The sequence below is a fragment of the Zea mays genome, unplaced genomic scaffold (assembly GCF_902167145.1).
Source record: "Zea mays cultivar B73 unplaced genomic scaffold, Zm-B73-REFERENCE-NAM-5.0 scaffold_72, whole genome shotgun sequence".
Taxonomy (NCBI): Eukaryota; Viridiplantae; Streptophyta; class Magnoliopsida; order Poales; family Poaceae; genus Zea; species Zea mays.
Genome location: NW_023367364.1, coordinates 82,501 through 104,024, shown reverse-complemented (window position 1 = coordinate 104,024; position 21,524 = coordinate 82,501). Strand labels below are relative to the sequence as shown.

Genomic DNA, 21,524 nt, shown 5'->3' with positions numbered 1-21,524 from the left:
GCGTTACTGGTTCCCGGAAGAGTCAATTTCTCCATTAGCTAAACCCTTTCTTACCCTACCTTTGGACTCGTATTTTGTTCGTACACAATCAACGGAGGCCCCCCCGACATATGTTGCAACGTCTTCAATAGCATGCTCTTACTTCGTCTTTCCCTTAATAAGTCATCAAATTTGGTGCTTTTCGATCCCCAGTTGCTATGGGGAACAAAGGCAGAAATACAATAGATTCCTCCATTTAAGTGGTTCTCGCTTCTCCTTGTTCCTGTTCCTAACTCCTCCCCGGGTAGTTCCCAATGTTTGGCACTTTCCATACTTCGTGGGTGCAACATCAACAAATTCGCTCATGATCAAGTTACAACCTAAGATCTATGACTATATTATGTTAACTGTTCGTATTTTGTTCATTCCATCGGTATGCTCCCAGGTACCTGTAATTGTGATCTGTTTGCCAGAACCAAGGGGTCTTTCTGTGGAAACCTTCACGAGCAATCGTCGTTTTTTGATGGTTTTTCCGCTTATCACAGCAGCTCTTTCCACACCTCCGGATATCTGGTGCCAAATCGTCGCCCCTTTCCTTATATATTCGATAATCGAGTTTGCTATCTTTGTGGCATTGATTGTACAAGTTCGTGAAGAGGGCTGGACGAGTAGAATGAGGGAAAGCGGCTCGATCGAGAAAAAAGAGGAGTAGACCAGCCCCCCTAGAACTGAAAAAAGTCACTATCAATGAATTCCCGAGCAATTCTAAACCAACATATGCGATTCATTCCCGTAATGATTATAACAAACAAACAGCAGACTCCTTGCCTTATTTTCGGGATGAGTGATACATCCGGCGAGCGCCGGTGAAGAACGCAAGCAAAGAAGCCAAAAAAAAAAGCTGAGCTCGGCATTGAACTATTCCATCAAGCAAGAGAAAGGAGGCAAACAGGGTTGAAGGCCTGGGGAGCGAACCGAAAGCTCAGCTTTGCGGACTCTTCCTTTATTTAGTATAGGCAAGTCAGTACCCTCAAGTAAACTCCCTCTCCCCATACCGATCGAGTACTAAAGCTCTATCCTATTTCTGTTCGATCAAAGCGAAATAGTGGCTTGGCTGTCCGACGCTTGATTCTCCAGGTTCGGTTTATCCACGCTTTGTTTTTAGATATCGGTGCTCAATGCTTGTGACCGCCACTCTTCATAAATAGCTTTAGCTCGGGTTGACTGTGTACCCATAGGCTTGTTTATTAGGCTCATACAGACAAACTGGACATCTCGCCGACCTACAACCATACCAAGAAGATCCCTTGATTCTGCTTCCAGGCCATCCCTTATAGATCCGCTCGTAGTTCCGGACAGTACCTTGATATTAGATATAATATATACTTACTAGTATCTCTTGCCAGGTAACCATTCCTGGTTCTAGTTTCCTTGACGGAATCCGTTCCACCACTTCTGGTCAAACCAGCTAACTCCACCACTGGCTTTCTTATGAGATGATAAAAGTGGATCCCCACGGCGAGCAGCAAATCCACCAACTGGAAAAGAATAGCGGATCAGGGAGGCATGAGTGATTCCACTCACTTCCTTTGTTCGTAACATTATACGTTACTCACTGAGGAGTGAATGAACAGAGGAAAGAAGATCTCATATGAAGAGGAAGTGAACAGAGGAAAGGAGTAGTCGTACTCGCATTGAGGGAAGCAAGCTGTTCCTGTTGCCGTGTTCGTCACTTTCTCGTAGGAATGATAGGTTTCGTAGGCTGACTAGATGGATTCTTTCCACAGGACACGACCAATAGTTGTAGCTCCAAGAACCGGACCACTGCTTCCAATACCAAGAATGAGAATACGCTTGACTCCTACGACCAATAGCCATCGATCGAACTATGGAAAATCTTGATTCCGGTTTCCCGATGGCACCAAGCATGGGCTTTAGCGGAGAATCAAAACTTCCATCTCACTTAGCTGCAAAAGTCGTGACTCTGATTTTCCCTAAGGAAACTCGATTTCCAATGAAAAAAGTGTATCTCATATAGCTGCAAAAGTCGTGTTTTTCTCGTTTCCCGACTACGGATTCTTTTTTTAGCTTTATTTTTCGATCAAGTTGATCTGCAAAAGTGGTACTTTCGGAAGGAGGACAGTCAAGGAAAGATCAAGCTATGGATGGAGGAGCTCTACTCTAGAGAAGGTCTGGAAAGGATGGTCGGCCACTAAGAAAGCTATGCAACTACAAAGGTTATACGAACCCATCTCGATAAGGAAACCAATACCAGGTACCCTGGCCCAATTGAGAGAAGGAAAGATCAAGCTAGGAATTCATAAGTAGAGCTAAGAACCAGTAGGTTATATGCGAACCTGTAAAGCAATGGATGGCTCCTATCCTTGCATGCACACTCAAAGGGATCCCAGAAACGTATGAACCGCCAATGGTGACTACTTGCCCTGCCCGGCAAGAAAGAAAAGAGATGACCCGGCAATCAAGATACAAGATAAGAGAACGCTGACCCGGAAAGCTATGAACCGCCAATGGTGACTACTTAGGCTAGATTCTCACCGGCACCAGAGAGAATAGAATAGTTGTCTGTGTCTGTCTCTTTACCGGATCCCCTATACCTATCCTGTCCTGCAAGCGGCAAGATATCCAGAACTAGGCGCTGCCTCGCATTGCACCTGTCAAGCTTATACCTGTTACGGGTCGCTCATCTAGATCCGGATAAGAAGAACTTTTCCCTCATCCTCTTCTTTAGCACTGGCCATAGCTCCATCCATCGAGGGATGCCGGAAGTCAATCGATTCTCGCAACATAAGAGAACCAAGTCTACGAGCACACAGCACAGGGCTTCACCCAATCTGTTTCTCATCCTGTCCTGTTCCTGTTTGATTGAAAGCACTGGCCTGGATATAAGGATGGTTAGATGAAAGCCAAGCCCAAAACACAAGGTGACTTAGAGAGATATCCAGAAGAACCAATAACCCTAAACGGAACAAGCAAGGGAAGCTTAGATCTATCCTGGACTTGACTTGTTTCTTAGGTTGCTGTTTCCTTTCCGTAAGGTTCGATCATGTCACTTATCCCGGCGAAATCCTAATTCGTATGCTTCTAAGGATAGGTGCAATCGACGGTAAAGACACATCACGAGAAGAATCCTTTCAATTGAGACTATGATGTTTCCATCCTTTCCAATAAAAAGAAGCTAGTCTACCAGCTTTCCTAACAACCAACACAAGAAATGTAGACGAACACAGAAATGAGATAACTAGAACGATGAAATCCACGGAAGAAAGAAAGAAGCCTTCCCTGAAACCCGGGCTATTCAACTGTCTTTCCTCGAAACAAGAGACTAGGAAGTATTAAGATTCCAAGATTCATTTCAGCTTTTTCCAGGGAGCAGCTGACCTGAGACCAATCCTTTTCTTTGATTCATACAACCCGCCCTGAAACCCCTCTGTCAATAAAATAAAGCCAAGCTAAGAAATAGAGATTAGCATCACTGTAGAAAGCACTTTCCCTATCCCTCGGATTATATGTCATTAATAAGTACAGTGTCGTGCGATCATGATGTCATTAGAAGTGGAGAATCAAAAACCACGCGTCAGAACCAAGGAAATAAACTTCGAAAGCAAGGTCAATAGACTCACTTCTACTTCGGAAAGAATGATAAGATCCAAGGAATGAATGATATCCGGATTCGCAACCTTTAAGGTTACTAGATGGCAGTAGGTCAGATATCAATCAAGGCAAGGGTGAAACCACTCTTTTAGATGCACGCTCTACCCAACTCTACTCGAATGGTGTTGGTGGATAGGTACCCGGGCTAAGAAACTGGAATGGAAATATTAGAAAAGGAAACCTAGGATAGGAACCCGCAATGGATGGACTTGAAACCAATGGAAGTGCCGCCCTGGTCTTGCTAAAGACACATCACGAGTACGAGAATCCATAATAGAGCTGTTGCTCTAGCACCAACGTCAACCTTACCGAACCTGGCAAGATATCAAGATTTCCAATCAAGCAAGGAACCTGCTCCATCCAATATCCTTTCTGGAACAGAGACACCCAAAAAAGCTAGGAGCCCACTATGCTATGCTTAGACCTGGCCTGGAGACATCACAAACCTCGTCAGAAACCGGCGCACCTATGACACGAATCTCCCTATGAACCAATGGTTGTCTTTCCTAAAGCTTACTACTTACCCGGGAAGGTATACGCGCACAAAGAAAGGGAACTACCTCCAATCCGTTAAACTTACTAGGATGAATGTGCCGGTCAAGTATACGATGCGCCTAAAGGAAACAACCATTCCAGCGCCGAACTGACCTGTAGGGAAGTGTACCATCATCCTGTTTCTAAGGTAGAAGTAGTGCCAGGCTTGTCAATATGTCTAGAGTAGCACACAAGAAGAGAATCCCAGAGTAGAGGTTGGAATAGAGATTCGCAGACAGGAATGAATGCGGAGACCATGTAGAGTATCTGGAATCCTTGTAGGAAAGTAAAGCCCCGGTCTGTAATGATAGACAGGAAAGTAAAAGAAATGAATGTGATAGGGATAGGCGCGTAGTAAGTAAATGTAGTGGTGCTCTAAGGTGGGAGTAACCCCTTTTGTTGACTTATTGACTCGTCTTCCGGTTAAAGATCGGAAATCAACTCCTCCACATTTCTGTTAGAGGTACGAGTAAAGGTTCGTTCATATCTGAAAAAGTGCTGTCTCCTCGCCATATTATAGCCCCGGGGGCCGAATTAGAAAGAAGGATGGAGCCCTTCGTTCTGAAAAAGAAGCAAAAGAAGGAATATACCTTGACTCAAGGTGGCACACTATCTTTTTTCTCGCTGTAACGGAAATGGAAATGTAGTTGTCTTGGAAAAGTGGGGATTCCCTATCTGATCGAATCAAATCTGACAGGCACGACCTGCCGTGCCGCTTTTCTGCTAAAATAAAAGCAACTAACTTACTTCTGTACGGTCGAGATAGAGCCGCAGAGATTCTCTCGGCAGCAGATATTGGACATGAGGATTGTTGAGGCACCTTTCATCCTCTCAGCAAGTGAAATTAGTTCGCTGGCTATTGCTCTAAGCATTTCCGGGTTCCTAGGTGGATGAGTCTCAGGCTTATGTGGGCGAACAGGCCGATAGCTAACTTAGGAGCATAAATAAGAAAGAACCTATCCGCAATCATCTCCCGGGGATAAAGGACAATATCCTACCTCTACCACACCGCCAGCAACAACATTCGCTTCATCCAAACCCACTGCTTGACTCGAACAAAAGCCCAGCTAATTCATCTAACAATGGAATGGATATTCAGGAAGTCACATACACTCGGGATAATCGATATCTTGCTATCCTGATTGGAGTGGAGAAACCTCTAGTTTGAGCACAGGCCTTCCTTCCTAAATTAAATATGGTCAATTAGCCCACTTTTGGAAGCTTAATCCGACGTTCCCACTCTTTCTTCAAGCGGAAATGAAACTTCTGGATGGAATGCATATCTCAATTCAGTGATAATATCCCTAATCCCTCTATCCCTTCCAGAACTCATCCAAGCAAGAAAACGGATGCGCTAGACGGCCGCTAGAAAACATCTTGACCTTGCGGTTTGTGTTTCCTTTCATTCGCCTTTGTCTGGTAACTGCTTGCTTTAGCTGTTCGGCTATCTAGTTCGCGCAGTCTCAGTTGGTTGATAGTCCAACATTCCATCCTTTGATTTAAGCGGAAAAAGAAGCTACTCCGCTTCGCTCTAGTTCGTAGGAAGATACGCACACACAGCACAGGGCTTTCTCTGTCTATCAACTAAGGTTAGAAATCGATTCTATAAGAAATGAGCACTCAGAACTCTATCTGGAAGATCGAGGATAAGCGATCAAGAAAAGTACTGGCTGGCTTTGGTACGAGTAGTTCCAAGGCTTTCTCTTCCTTCAAACGAGTGCCTCTACTTTAGGGATCGGAGGGATCTATCTCTATTTATGGAAGTCTTCCCAAGGGTAGGAGACTATCAATCGGATACTTTCCACTGACCGAGCTACTTCTCCATCTCTGCTTTCTACTGCCCGAGCTACTTCTCCATCTCTGAAGGAACTGGCTTGTCTGGCAGAGGGAACTCACTGGCTGAGAGAACTCTCTTTTCTTAGGAATTCCTCCCAAGCAAGGATCAGATACTGCTATACTATATATTTTAGTACTCGATTTTGAAATGTTGCCCTTGCTTCTTGACCAGATGAGGTCTCTTTTAGCCCTTCCTGTCGCCATGATTTCGAGAAAATGTGACGGCTAGCTCAGGATGAGGAGGCATCTGAGAATGCACTAAGAGCTGAACAAGTGCCAGAACTGCAATGCTGCCGCAATGTAATGACAAGAGTGAGAGGCTGTGTAGCTGGAGATAAAAGCTGATGAAGGTTATCCCACAAGAAAATACGAGATGATTCATTCCTCTCTTTTTGTATACTAAGGCAAGGATCGTTTGCTCCTAAAAGCGGTTGTGAAGAACTGAATTGCCCTTTTACAGCCCAGCTTTCCTTAAATGGGTAGCCCCCCGCATCACAGAGAAAAGCATAGATGAGGATTGCGCTCATGCTAGCCCGAGATACAGATCTGAATCGGGTGCCGGGTCAGGCTGATCCATCCCTGCGGCTTGACTTGTTCTTTGGTTGATTGGATCTCTTCTGTTGCGAGAATAGAACCTATCCCTTTCTGGAGGGTTTCTTTCTACGAGAGGGTTGCCGTTCTTATCCAGATCTAGAATTGTGACGTGACCTTGGTGATCGAGATGTGTTCGAATAGTGCTAGCCCGTTCTGCGAATCCATATTAGCTCTCTTCATACCATACGTTTCACTTGAGGGAGGACTATTCAGAGTGGAGATCACTGCCCGGAAACGATGGTGGAACCAGTTACCTTTACAAAACAGAGTGAGAAACAGGGCGATACCATTCACACTTAGAACTTCTCTATTCGGACCACTTAACCAATGTGAGGCACCACTCTTACGCTATTTCATTGCTATTCTTTGAGAAAAGTTATCCTCATATAGTTCGATAGTGCTAAACGGCTAGTTATTATGGTTGCTAGAAGCAGGACCCGAGATTGGCGGGAGTACCTCAACTGTATGTATACGATAGAAATCCCGCGAAATTACTCTGGCACTTTTTTCCGCGACCCGTACTCAGGCACTGGCACCATTTCCATGAATTGCTGTAGAGTGAGGATTCCGTGTTTCTCCAAAATCTCCGGATCTATCTGTTAAGAGACCGCTTCTCAGTCTGCCTCGAACGGACCCGTACCTGTGGCAACTAAAGACTTCCCAAGTCATGTCCACGGATAGCGGCGATTGCCCATACCCCTTTGATGCGAGAGTTCGACTAAAAAAAAGCAGACAGACTGGCACCCAACCAAGTAATAAAAACGGAGACACCTTTCGATGCTTCAACCACTCCTATTTTCACATCTCGAATCCCTCTAGATAGTACGCCAATATGAGATTTACCGGACTGACTCTTTCCTTTGTTCATAGATCGATCTAATTACGTATATACAGGCTCCGCACCTTGAGGCCCAGGGAACGGAACGGCTGAGAGAGATCTCTTACCCCACGCACGGCCTATCTAATAGAGTGATGGCGAAGCTCGCTTACTGCTTTGAGAGAGAGTTTCTATGGCTTCGCTGGCCCAGCGCACCATACATTCACATATGGCTCTCGGATGATCCCTTTCTAGCTTTTTGCTCCATTATAATTATAGAAAATGCATCTTCGAACAACGCTTCGCGCCAACGCTTTCAACTACTTGCTTCACTTTACTAGTGCTATTTCTCGTCTAGCGCATCCCGATAAAAGGATCACTTATGTTCTCAATTTCTAGAACCGGCTCCTTTACAGTAGTAACCATAGTTGGAGGTAGTTCCCTTTCTTTGTTTGATAGGAGGACCTGGAACGGCGATCTCCCTACATCTCTCTTTCCTACAATGAAGGAACCCGTGCTGGCACCAAGGGGATACGGATTGGTTGTAAGCATGACTAATGTCTGGAAATCCCTCCAATCATGATATCTTACTTAGCAGGCCAAGTTGGGTATGAAGGAGCGTGCTAATAGAATCGAATACTTTAAAGTACTTTTTCCTTGATTTGACTGTCTTCTTTCTGCCCGGGGGGGGAAAGCATCACTAGAGATAGGACTACTGGAACGAGATAGGAGCTACTGGCACTGTTCAGGGCTATTGGTTGGCACAACTTGACTCAACTCACTATGAGATTCCACCTTTCAGAGTGATATCGAGCCAGCGATTCCTCCTGATGGCGGGCATTATGTTATTTCATAAGCAAAGCAACAACAACCCGTACTCGGAAGGATTGATTGATCATAGAGGTAGAGTGGCCTTTCAAATATTGGGCACCCGATACAAAAGTAGAGTAGGTGGTTGGTTCGCTAGGTATTAGTCGATTAGCGAGGATTGCTTGTTCCCTTAATCAATGATAAACTCGAGCGAGTCACTTAACTTAGATGCAACTCACTTCCGTGTAAAGCATAAAGACGAATCTAATTTGATCGTTGCTGCTAGCCAAAGAAATGATTGTCTCCTTGCTTCACATGTTCTATGAATATTTTTCTGGATGAGCTAAATACAAGTTTTTGCAATTTATATTCTAAATGAATGAAACGATTAATAGATTCCTCAATATGCTCGTAACATTAGTCGTTACTCGCTCGTTAGGAGTTACTCATTGGAATCTAGAAATGACAGAGGTGATCCTGTATCACATCTCGTAAACTGGCCAGGTTACCGGCTCCACGGCCCTCCTTTGGATGGCGCTACTGTGGTGCACTTTGGGCCCCCAATCTTTTCGGAGATGTGCCGGAACTTCTATCAATCAAGAAACCCAAAATAGAAGGAATGACATATTTTTTAAGTAATGAGCGAGTCACTAAAATAGTTCCGTGACGAGCATATGACGAGTATGTTTTCGATGAATTCTATCGAATGTGACGAGTATGTTTCTATTCTATGTAAGTGAATTCGAGATATTTTTCTGAATCTATCCACTGTCACTGATTGAGCGGAACAGATAGGAGGAACTCCCATTTTCTTGTTTTTTATTTTGAGGAACTGCACTTATCAACATTGGCGCAGATAGAAGAACATTTCTCTATGATTTATGATTTTATGGCTTGATGAATTCTATCCTTAGATATGATTTTCTTCATGCGGAGCAGATATGAGTTCGTAGGCAATGTTACGAATCTAGTTTGCTAGGCGAGAGCTACTTTGTTCTCAGCTTGCAGCACTATATAGAATAGACGACGGAGCGGCTACTTCTCTCTGAAAAAGCCAATGAGTTGTTACGAATATAACCGGTTTCCCCACCTAGGTTTCTTTTAGTGGCATGGCACTCCATCTTTTCTTCTTTAAGATCTTCGTCTTCCACACTATAATATAATAATCAAGGATAAGAGTTGTAATTCATGAGTCACTTCTATACTATACTAATCCCTGCTCGTCCCTAGATTCGGAACAACCAAGGCAAGTATAATGAATAGAATATAACCGGGAGTTCCTCATGAATTAGTCGTTTCTCGCTTGAAAAGAATAGAAAAGAGAATATAAAGCCAGCATCTGATTCTGCTACAAAGCATATCCATCCTCCTACCATACCAAGCCAGAGTTCCTTCGTTGCGAAATCGAAGGATAAGAGTTGTAACGTGACGAATATAAGAAGGCGGGATCCTACCCTCCACTCACTTCTCAAAGGACAAGACAGAGGCATTCCAATATTTTTTAGAATATTCGGAAACTTACAAGAAAAAGATACAACTGAACTTAGAACACTTAAGACAACACTTAGAACACGGATCCCATGCATTCATCCTTAGCTCCACTCACTGTGGCATGGCACTGGGTGAAGAGATGTGTTCGAATAGTATAGTATAGTATAGTACAGTACGGATTCACTCATGCTTCTGTTTCCACTGTCAAGTTGCGAGGGACAAGACAGATCGACTAGACTGTGTTGAACGAATCACGTATAACGAATGAGTATAAAGACGAATTGGTATGATTCCCTACTGCCAAAGCTGGACAGATAGATTTCTTTCTTCTCGCTCGTATCCACTGATGATTCCTATCTCGGTCTAGGCAGGCCTCTCTCGTAAGCACCACTTGTAGATGCCAATGGAGTGAGTAACACTTAATGTATGTTACGAACATAAGAGACTCAGTTCTGTTCTATAAGCAAAGCAAGAAAACTACCACTTCACTGGAGGGACAAGAGTGATCTTTAGCCCGCAAAAAGAAAGATCTTCGTACAGGCCCAATCTCTAGAGTAGAAGATTAGATGCTTGACTCCGTTGATACGAGATACAAGTGTTCCGATACGATACGAGCTCCAATGCTATGACTATGATATGATACTTGGGGTATTCCACAAGATGGATCGAGCTAGCCATTCCTCGCAAGAGATTCTATTCCTCGGACAGGAGATTGGATTCCCAACAGAACCACATCTCGATCTGGCTAACAAGCTTGTACAGACTTCTCCTAGCAAGATATCCCTTGAATGTAATCCGTGGCCTATCTTTGACATTGGTGAGGGACAGCTGCAGAGCTGTGACGGAAGAAATCTACTACTTTGTTTAGTTTAGTTTAGTAAGTATTTAGTATTCACTTGTTAGATTAGAAAGGTAGGCCTACTCCAAAGAGGGGTTTAGGCCAGCGTCCATTCTCAAGATACGAGTCAAGAGTTGACTGCCAATGGCATTCCTCGCAACAGAAATGATCTCATTCATGAAATTCTTTCAAATCTGTATACGGGCATCTTGTGGAAATATTGCCAGGGAGCACTAGGGAAAGCCGATACCAGCCTCTTCTTTGACAAGCAACCTCTTCTTTGGCAACGGGATGGATCCTATTCTTCGCAACAGGTGGGCTTCCTCACAACAAGTACAGGCCATGCCATTCTCTAGACCCATCCACATCCAATACGAAAGAGATCCCATATGAAAGTGGAGCGCCAATATCACTCGAATCATGGACATCCCCGGATTCCTTCTTGGAAAATATTCCAGCGGGAATATCAAACAAACGATCAATCTACTTGGCCCAGGACCCAGACATACAACCGCTTCCCCAGAACCGCAGAGAAGAGATTGATACTTATTCATTGAATACTGCAACAGATCCCACCTGCAGGCAATGATATCAATATTCCCAATCGGGGACCGCGCATCTTGTTGTTTTGTTCAGGACTAGAGCACTTGAAAACTATCTACCTACAGGGTTCCTCGGGTCTCTTCTCAGGTTCCTTGCTGTACTGAAACATCTGCTAGCAAAGTGCCTGGGGAGTTTACTGAGTAAAATTCATAGTTTTTTAAACGTGATATGCAAACATCTCATATTCCATAGTTGAGAATAGGGGACTTACGAATCGCCATTCAGTTAAAACCATGGGGAACTTAAGTTTGAATCCCCAAGCCGTCAAGAGGTATGTGCCCGTTGACAGGTACTTTAGAATTGCCTAGCCTAGCAGTTTCCATACTTGAGAATACCCAATTCGTTACTCTTCCTTTAGATTAGAAGAGAACTCACCTATTAGTTTAGTCCATCAAGTGCAAGTCTGTATCCGTGCAAGCAAGTATGATTTCGAGCATATCCCGTCTGTTGAAGCCCGTGATAAGAGTGTATGTTCAGAGGAGGTGAGGGAAACCGTTGTCAAAAGAATATGCTCCTTAGGCCATGAATGCTTTCTTGATATTCGGAACAAATGAGTCACGACTAATGAATGAGGAACGTATAATGAACGAGTCACGTATAATTCATGAGTAACTACTAACGAGCGAGTAACGACTAATGTTACGAGCATATTGACGAATAGAAAGACGAATATAACCGGTAGTTCCTCATTGGATTAGCGAGGGGTACTTGACTTCCAGTAGGAACCGTGGAATGCCTTAGGCACTCGTATCGTATCATTGGACTGGCCTAAAACGAAAGATACAGTGAAGTCTGGACTGGGTGTGAACTCCTCTATATTCCCAAAGCAAGGCTTGTCCCGGATAGGAGATACGCTTTCTTGGAATTGTTGGGGTTGACTTGGGCTTGGGAGAAGCATTTTAAGTGTGTAATATCGGAGTTGATATGATTGTCTACTCTTGATGAGATTGGACTGCCCGAAGATCAGAAGAAAGTGTTAGCTGTATTTCATTTCATTTCCACAGAATGGTAAGTTCATAGGTTGTAGTTCACTGGTTTGGTTCGAAAGAAGAACGTATCGCCAATAGAGCGGTGTCGTCACCTGGATAATAGCATTCTTTCATTGGACTAAACTAATTAGTGTCGCCATGGGAATAATAATCTCTTTATTCGGAATTCCTGGTCAATAATGACCCTTCGGGACAGATGTGGGCTTTTTCGCAACTGTACAGGCCATGCCATTCTCCAGATAGATCCGAGTAGAGACGATACGAGAGTAGAGTTCATTCATCTTAGTAATCCGAGGATGTCCAATCTTTCCCTGGAATTCAGTGTGAGGTGAGCTAAAGAGATAGATCCCCACTCCCATAGGAAATCCCCCCCATGGGGGCGGGAGGGATTTTCTATAGGAACACTTGGGGATGGGGAGAGACGCACCATGCTTTGGTAAAGGATAGAGAGACTAATTTATATTACCATAGTATAGTATAGTATAGTATAGTAGCGGCCGAGGACTTGCATCTATTTCAACTAGACGTGAATACGGTCTTTCTCCACGGCAACAACGAGGAGGAGGAGATCCACATTTAGAGGGCGAGGGGTTCGAAACTCGGGGAGGTCACATATGGTTGTGGAAGAAGAGCTTGTACGGGCTCCGAGGTCAAAGAAATTCGACAAGTTCTTGGTCGATCGATACCTTTCCATCCCGGGGCAGATCTCCAGATCCGATACGAGTGTAGATACTTTACTCCCTTCTTCCTCAGTGAGTAACGTATAATGTTACGAACAAAGGAAGTGAGTCTAGCTCCACTCCGAGGGACAAGACGGAAATCTTCTACCGATGCCAACTGCAAGGCGTGCTTTCCTATGAACCGATTCTTAGACTACAGATCTCATCCCAACAGAAACGATCTACTTGTACGAAAGAAAGAGAGAGGAAAGCACTTCTAAAGCGGTGGGCTCTTGTAAGTGAAAACTTTTCGGATAAATAAAACCCATTTTTTTCAACCATCTCCACGAGCACAGTTCCTGTCGTTCTAACACGAATAGTGGGAAGCTTCATCCGTTGCTTTCCTGGTTGATGATAGATCTCACTGACCACAATGCGCCTATCTCCCTGGTAATTCCCAGGGACAAGTAAAGTTACCTGAAATCCAACAGTAAAACAAAGGTAGTTGGAAGTTAGTAAAAATATTTTCCATCAGGCTAAAATTTAGGATGACAGAATATACCGTCACATTATAAGGAGCTTGATTCCCATAGGGAAGCCTGTACTTGTCAACAATCTCAAACTCTACCCAGAAATGCTTGCCCTCTTCGTCACGGAAGGTCCTGGAATCATGCTTAACATAAAAACCTTCACGGTTGTACCGATATGCAGCATTATTCCTTCCTTGGTTTGATGATCTCCATTCCTACCATCAAATTGGAATGATATGGTTATCTCGTTTTCATGCTCACCTCTATGTTTAAACATCAAAAGAATAAAAAGATCAAAGGAGATATGTAAGTCTGAAGTATCAAGCCAGCTTTAAGCAGAAGTTGCAATGGGTTCACCAAAAGATCTATCCGACTTAAGTTTAAATACTGTGAAACAAAATGAAGACATGACTACAAAAACGCATTGCCTACCTTGAGTGGATGGTGTGGTGAGGGAGTGGAAAAGCTAAAGACGTTGCCGTTCATAGTAGTAACAATAAGATCAAGATCGTCTCCGCCATCCACATTGTCAGCCAAAACCATGGTGTACCTGTCAGTCAAAGTGCAAAGAAGTGAGCGCACTTTATTGATGTAAGTACAGTACCCAAAAATGCTACCAAAATCTCGCAGAGCAGAGAATAAATTGCATACGAGGTCTCTCCAATGTCAACAACATCTGCGCTGCCACTTGAGCCCTCGATCAAATCCAAAGAAAGAAATAGGAATACGAGTCCTCATCCCGGGTCCTAGACTAGGGAGAATGGAAAGATTTCTACGGAGGCTTGTTTAAAGTAAAGTAAAGAAGGGCCATTTTCGAATGCTTATCTAGATATTTCTAGAATCCACCCGCTGCCAGGCCAGGAAATAGTGCCAGTCCACTTTTCCATCTCTATGAAAGAAACGGAAGCGGAAGTTTGCACTTGAGCCTTGTCTTGCCAGGTCAGTTCGGCGCTGGAATGGCATTGTTCATATCTCTCTCGGGTGGGCCTATTCCCACTTCCGCATGGTTCCTTCTCCACTACTTCTGGTGTCTAATTTGCATGGTATTGGTGCCCGCCATGTTCCTTGCTATTTTAGCTGAGCTGTATTGACTCGCCAGGAAAGGTTTAACGCTCACTTCTAGTACTAGAAGTTCCAGTAACAGCATTAGAGTTTCGAAGGGAATCGGGTTATCATCGACTTTCTCGCTTTCGACCTCTCATTTCCCCATGTCGGATAAGTCTCAATTCACTGGATCGAGTGATAAAATCCGAATTGTCAACCAACTGTGAGTGGAGTGCAGCTACACGAAGAACAGAAGGAAGGGTACACGAAGAACGGAGTCAAGCTCTTGTCGTCTGGTTTCAGGGCCAGGGCTGGGCATAGATCTGGTAATGGAATGGTAACTGGCCTTCTTTTGCCACTTGGCGAGAGCAAGTTTTCTTATCTTCGTACTCGTTTCGAGGGTGCCATTGGGTTGCGTACTTTTGTCCCATGGCGAGCTGCACTGGTTCAAATCCATTTTCTGGTTGGTTTGCCATCCTAGTGATGACGAAAAACACGGGCATTTGTAAGTAGTTGAGTGCGCATGCCAGCTGTTCTGTTAAATTCTCCGCATGATCTTGTGATTGATTATCCGGATCTAGAACCAGCTACGGGTGGGGTCTCCGCATTCCAGATAGCTTGACTTCCAACCGGCGTGCAATACTTGACTCGCCATCTCCGGCTGAGGTTTCTGTGTTTGATTTGATTTGAATAGTAGAAGCTTGTTTCATAGGATAGGATTCGATTTGCAGGCAGGCATGCTCCGGGAAAGTGCCGGTTATTCTCATGTTCCGGATCTCTTTCTTGGTCTTGGGTAAGGCGGCAGGCTCAGCAGGGGTATATGATTTCGAATAGAACCAGTGATCAGTTTCCGTTTCGATCCACAAAGGATGCCATGCCGGTTAGAATATAGCCAGTGATGAACCAGATCTGGATCTAGATGAGTTACCTTGCTTCAGGACTGGCAGGTTTCTTGAATCATAGCTTACCTATCCCATATTCCGCCGCTTGAAGGGTTTAGGTAGGGTTTCCTAAATGAAGCAGCAGAAGATGGCCTAGCTTTAGAAAAATCAAGTACGGAAGTCCGCCTCGGAGTCCGAAGAGAAGAACAAGTGCTGCTCACTTAGCTGGAAAAAAAGTACTACCTGCATTCCTGCACTAAAGACTATTTGCGTATCATAATTCAGTGAATCTTGTTTTTTTCTCCGATCCAGCCTGCAACCGGGAAACTGATACACACTCGAGACTGTTCATTTCACGAGCTGGCACACTTACTTCACCACGACACGACGGATCCCAACAGAAATGATCTACTGCGTATGATCCTGGTTTCGTACCAATCCTGACTACTGATTCATATCATACAAGTCAACCTGTGCCACTAGATTCACCTCACTTCGCATCCCATCTGCGAGTTCTTCTTCTTCGGCTATTTCCTCCACTGCAGAGAATTCGATACCGATACGACCAATAGCAGTAGCAGCATTCCGTTTGTGTAGCTTGACTCGAACGAATACGCCTTTCCTCGAACTCGGCAATCCAGAGACAGAGAAGAGAATGAGATCGATCAAGAGCAGGCAGCTTTTCCCTCAACTTATAGCTAGAAAGAAAGCCAACCTGGAAACGGAAGAAGTCCAAATCCGGATTCCCATTTCACTAAGAAAATCTGCTTGAGGACAAAAAACACGGTAAAATGGAAATGCAGAAGTCGCTCCAACCCAGGCCCGTAGCTTAAGATCGGCTTCAAGTCCATTGGATGCCGGTGGATGGATAGATAGTTGGAGGTGAGCGAGTAGCGGCAGTAAAGAAAGTATCGGTCAGTGAGTAACTAGACTAGAGCATGTGTCCAGCGCCTAACGCGCTTATCCTCTGTTGGAATCGATGGCCCTAATGGTAACGGGACATCATGAGGCGTCTGTCTAAATTGACTTGGTTTCTGAGAGAGTGGAGCGGGAATAGCGGATCCGCTAAAACAAGATCTTTAAAAGTGTTCAGTGCATCCAAATCTGAACCTGCGAAACCTTTCTATCTTTGTTCTTCCCACTTTCGCGCTTTCGAACTACTGGTTATGTCATCACCTTTCTTTGATGTTTACTCTTTTTGGTTAGAAGATCAGCTGCTAACCTATTTTCATTTCTAACTTACCACCTGTATCTCCGGAAACGAAAACCAGAAATGACAATCCTTTCAACTGTCTGTACTAAATTACTTTGTACGAATGCACATCTCGGCCGTCGGGTAGCTGCTCACCATTTAAAAGTATATATCCGTTGTTTCAGAAATGGAATTGCTATTCTCGATTCAGACAAGACACTGATTTGTTTACGAAACGCTCTTGATTTTGTAGGATATCTCATTTGTCAAAAAAGCCGTTCCTTCTTTTTAAAGACGAAGAATTTATTTATATATTCGATAATGGCAAAAATGTGGAGCTGTATCAATGATTCTCAATGGAAGATCGGGGCTTTTTTTACCAATTCTTATGCTAATCCTAAGAAATTCCGTTCAAGAAACAATAAAATCTATTTTGGGTTGAACCGACAACCTGATTGTGTGGTTATTCTTCATCCAGATAGAAAGTCATCGGTCATACTGGAAGCTGATCGATCACAAATACCGATTGCATACTTAGTGGATTCCACGATCCCGTCCCATAAAAGATTCACTTTTACCATCCCAGCGAATGATCCTTTACGGCTGCTCGTATATCTATTTCGTAATTCGATCACGAAAACTGTGAGGCAAAAAAGAACAGCAATCAACGGGCCGAGAGCGGGAGCACGAGGAGCGAGTACCCTTCTGGGTATTCGCACCTACTCTGCCGCCTCTCCTAAGTGGAAGAAGAAGTTTTTTCGCTTCAAAAATTGGATTGTCATGAATCGTAAATTTTTTTGATGCTTCTGCTTCCTGCCTCGTGTTGGTTGCAATGGTATTTTTGCTTTTTTGATCTCGCGGAACTCTTTCTGGCGCTCCGGAAGGCTCTCATTGGCGCACTCGTAATGTGGCTCAGTTTTCTATTCCAGCTCCTATGGGAGCAGAGTGCTACTCTGGGGATGACCCAAGGAGAAAGTTGGGGTTCTTCCGATAAACTGCCTTCAAAGGTGGGGGGGCAAAAACCGCTTCTAATGGAAGCGGGGGAGGGATCCACCCAAGAGGGGCGCAAAGGAAAGGCTCCTTTAGATTTTGAATTCGAAATGGAGGTTCGGTCCGCCCCAGATTTTATAGATCCGCCACTCAGCCCTACGGAGGGCGAACGGTTGAGCCCAACCACTGGCCCTTCGCCAGAAGGGGGTGATCATCCCCATGACAACACGCCACCGGTGGCGGTGGAACCGGCCCCACTTCCTGAGACAAATCCGACTCGGGGGGAGGGTTCCTTAAAAAGGCATCCACATCCATATGTAGAGGATATGGATCAAAAGTTGGAGGATTGCCGAAAAAAACGAAAAGCCCAAGAGTGGGGGGATCTTATTTCAGGAATAGAAACCAAGGAGAAAAAGCGAGGCATTGAGTCTCAAATTATAGAGGAAAACCACCGTTTTTATAGTATGTGTTGTGAACATTTTAGGCAAAGAATGCCCTTGATGATTTTACAAAAAGAATCTGATCGCGAGGATAACAAGCGGGAAAAGCTTTTTTCCACTATTTTGCGAAGCCAAGGAAAGGAGCATTCTCTTGAAAACCTTTTGCAACTAAGGGAGGATTTGAGGGACCCGGCGGCCTGTGAGGCACTCCGCCCCATTTTTCGGGAGTTGAGTAATAAACTATAAAGTCGTACCTAATCAAAATGGGGTGGGGCAAATATCTTTCCTGGTGTAGGTTTCTCATAGGAAACCGAGGCCCCTACTTTCCTTCTAAGGGTAGGTAGGGGGAAAGAAGAGTGGGTTAGCGGGCTTCTTTCACTTGTTACTTTTCCTAAGAGTCACCCATACTAGAACGCACACGGAAGATATGGCTTCACTATGGATTTCCTTTTCGTGCTATATGTCAAGCGGACCAGCATTTGAAAGTGCTGCGAATCGATGAGATGCCTTGCCTTCTCCCAGGACTAGACTGTCATCGAATTGGAAGTGTAGGAAGCATTCTTGTGCGGGTTGTTTTGAGCTTCCTTGCTTTCTGGGGAGTGAGTCTAGTTGAGTGATTCTGCGCCTCTCTTTCTCTTTAGGTGCAGGTCCAGTTGATGCTGGATAGTAGTGGTATGCATGTGAACACTCGAGCTTCTATCGATACTGGAAGCAGTTCCTCGGGAAACATTTCAGAGCAGGGGCGGGTGCAGGTCTTCATATAGCTACTAGTTTATCCTTTGGCCAGATAGATCTGATCTATACTAGTGAGCTTGTGAAGGTCTCCGGCGCGAGGTAGATGAATGAAGATGAGGAAGATGAATCCCAGCACTCGTTCCAACAGAGCTATTAGTTTTGGGCAGGCGAAGAAGCAGGTATTGGAGTAGAGAAAGTGCCGGAACTATGCCTTGTTCGCATCCTTCTAATCTAGGCCAGGTTTCCAAATATGGTAGTCTCAGCCAAGTGACCAATTCGTACAGTCCATTCCTTCGGGCAGGCCAGATTCGGATCCATTGAGGCCAGGGTCCGGTTCCGCTGTTGAGCTTGCGGGGAAAGAATTATTAAAAAGAAAAGCGATCTATCTCTATCGCATCCGAGGAAGGCCTTTTAGGAAACTCAAGAAGCCAAGCCAGCCCCAGAAGGAACAGAAGCAATTGAGTCTGGCTCAACTTAAAAAAAAAAAAGAAGTGTGCTTCAATCGTATCGAGTTGGGTAGGTTCCTTTCCTGGTTTTGTCCTTCATTCGCTAGGCGTATTCCTCATCCCGTTTGTTTAAATTCTTCATTCGAAGATGGATCGGCGTAAACTTTATCGCCTTCTGAAACAGGCATGGCCCTTCCTGAAATAGCTCAAACCCTGGCAGCCCTAGTCCCTACCCAGCAATAAGAAAGAGTTGTCTGTCTCGAGCCTAGAATAGAACTCGGCTAAGATCTTCGGATTCATTGGGGACCAGGCCCGGGCGAGACAAGCTACCTTTCCTATCCGATCAGAAATCCTATCGATATCCTCGGCAAAGCAAATAGTCCAGCATGGGCATTACATTAAGTAGAAGTAGAATTTGCTAGTTGTATACGAACCTTCGCCAATTAAAGCGAGCTATTCCTACAATGGTGCTGCTCAATCCTTTACGGCTGTAGTTCTGAATCTAGTGATCGGCTATGGTTGAAGCTTTAGTGCCTTGTAGATGTCAAATAGAGATCAAGCAAACATGCTTCCGCGGGGATCAGATTTACCAGATCTGGTATTAGTCTAACTTACTGAGGTAGTCGATTGGAGAAGAGGGCCACATCACACTCTAGACAGATCCGAAGCGAAAGACCAGTATCAATCTCTTCCCCCGAGCCAGCCCTGCGGGTATCCTTTTCTCCGCCGCTCTTCAGATAAGATAGGCTACACTCGAAAAGCGTAGGCCCGGCAGTTGGTACGAAAACAGAACCATTAGTGGAGTAAGATCCCGATCAAAGCAGAGCGGTCTCATCGAAAGAAGCATATCCAAGAGAAGAGACAGGCAGGCGCTTAGGCCAGTCCAAAAGCAGAAAGAGAGAAGTTGGGGTCTTCGTCTACTGATCTTGTGGTTGATAGCCATCGAGGTAGTTCTGCGAATCTTTCTATGGAGGTTGGCTATTCAATAAAACGAAGTCAGCGGTTTTGACTCCCGGCAGGCTGAGCCCTAGTTCTGTCTAGAGAAGCTCGCCACTAGTGGAAGTGCTTCTTCGTAGGTTTGCCTTTGGTAAGTCTGCCGGTTTTGGCCTTGGAATGGAATCCACCAGATAGACTAGACCATAAGTCAAAGCAGCTCCCTCTTTGACCCAAGGGAATAAGCCTTCACTGTCAACCAAAAGCGGCGAACTAGTACCAATAGAAAGAAAGGGATATGCACATAAGCTATGAATACGCGCACGTAACCCTCTTTCCCTTCCGGCGGACGCTCTAGAAGCCTACTAGAGGAAGCTTTATCCGCCGTTCCTTCTAGAACCCCTAACTCCAGTTGGCATGCAATAGTTTCACCATTCGCGGTAGTTCCGCCCCTGACTATTTCTATGGAAACCCACTCAATCTTTTACACCGATGTTTCACTTTCGATTCTAGAAAAAGGCGCACATCTACTTCTGCTACCGCAGCTAGCAATCGTGCCAATACGGACTTGTTCCCTTGCAATACTAGACTTAGCTTCTTGACTTGACCTTGCTTTCTCCAATCATTCATTCTGGACTTTGGGTCTATCTGCCTCGGGTAAAGCGTATATAATCTCATATCACGAATCTCACATCACGAGCGCTAGAAGAAATACGAATCTATTGGGGAACACTTCATTACGAATCTATTGTTACGGAGTCACTTCATTGCTCTATGCATTTCTAGAACTCTTTTGCTCACGGCAGAACACAAGCTATGATATGGAGATGGCGAGTCAAGAGTGAGTTTCCATCCGGCACCTTCACTTAGCTTCTAAAAACGATAGCCCTATAAAACCGGAGAAGAAGTCAATTCGAAACCATACGCAGGGCGAAGTGTAGAAGTAGTTCCTAAATCAGTACAGTAGAAGCTTGTGACAAAGAAGTAGATTCGATTCGAAACCAGTGATTTCAGGCCCAGATCCCGATAATGATTGATGACGAGCAGGGATTCCTGTGACTCACGCTAGAGCAAAGCAAGAACATCTCACTTTCCGATCCGAAAGTAGTCCTGTTCCCGTTCTTCGAATAGCTTGACTCCCCTCACTTTCGAAAGCAGGGCCCTTTTCTCCAGATCCGAGTAGAGTTTCGATACCGATATCATGCCTTGCAACAGAAGAAGAAGCAGCAGGTGCATATTCCCAGGGGAAAAACCACATAAGTTGATTTGACCATTTACCTCGAAACGAGTCCGAAGATCTGAGAAATGTTGTAATAGAATAGTTCTAGATTGGCCTATTCCCTCCAATCCATATCAGTCTTCGACCATCGGTAGGAATTCTCAAATAGAAGAATGCGAATGCCTGTTGTTCCGTTCCCAATAGCAGATTCTTTCCACAAGACAGATCGATCCCATTGCGCGGCACTATAGTATAGTATAGATAAGAGGACGGCATTGCTGGCACTGGCACT

The 21,524-nt window shown here is 44.6% G+C and overlaps 1 protein-coding gene across 1 annotated transcript in view; it reads left to right on the top strand.

The window, feature by feature from the left end:
• Positions 1 to 765: 765 nt before the first annotated feature.
• The window catches only part of LOC118475843 (ATP synthase subunit alpha, mitochondrial), a 60,825-nt gene continuing 40,066 nt past the window's right edge, over positions 766 to 21,524 (top strand). Inside the window, exon 1 of the mRNA XM_035963981.1 lies at positions 766 to 21,524. This exon is cut by the window's right edge and continues 40,066 nt beyond it. The gene's annotated coding sequence lies outside the window, so the exon portion shown is untranslated.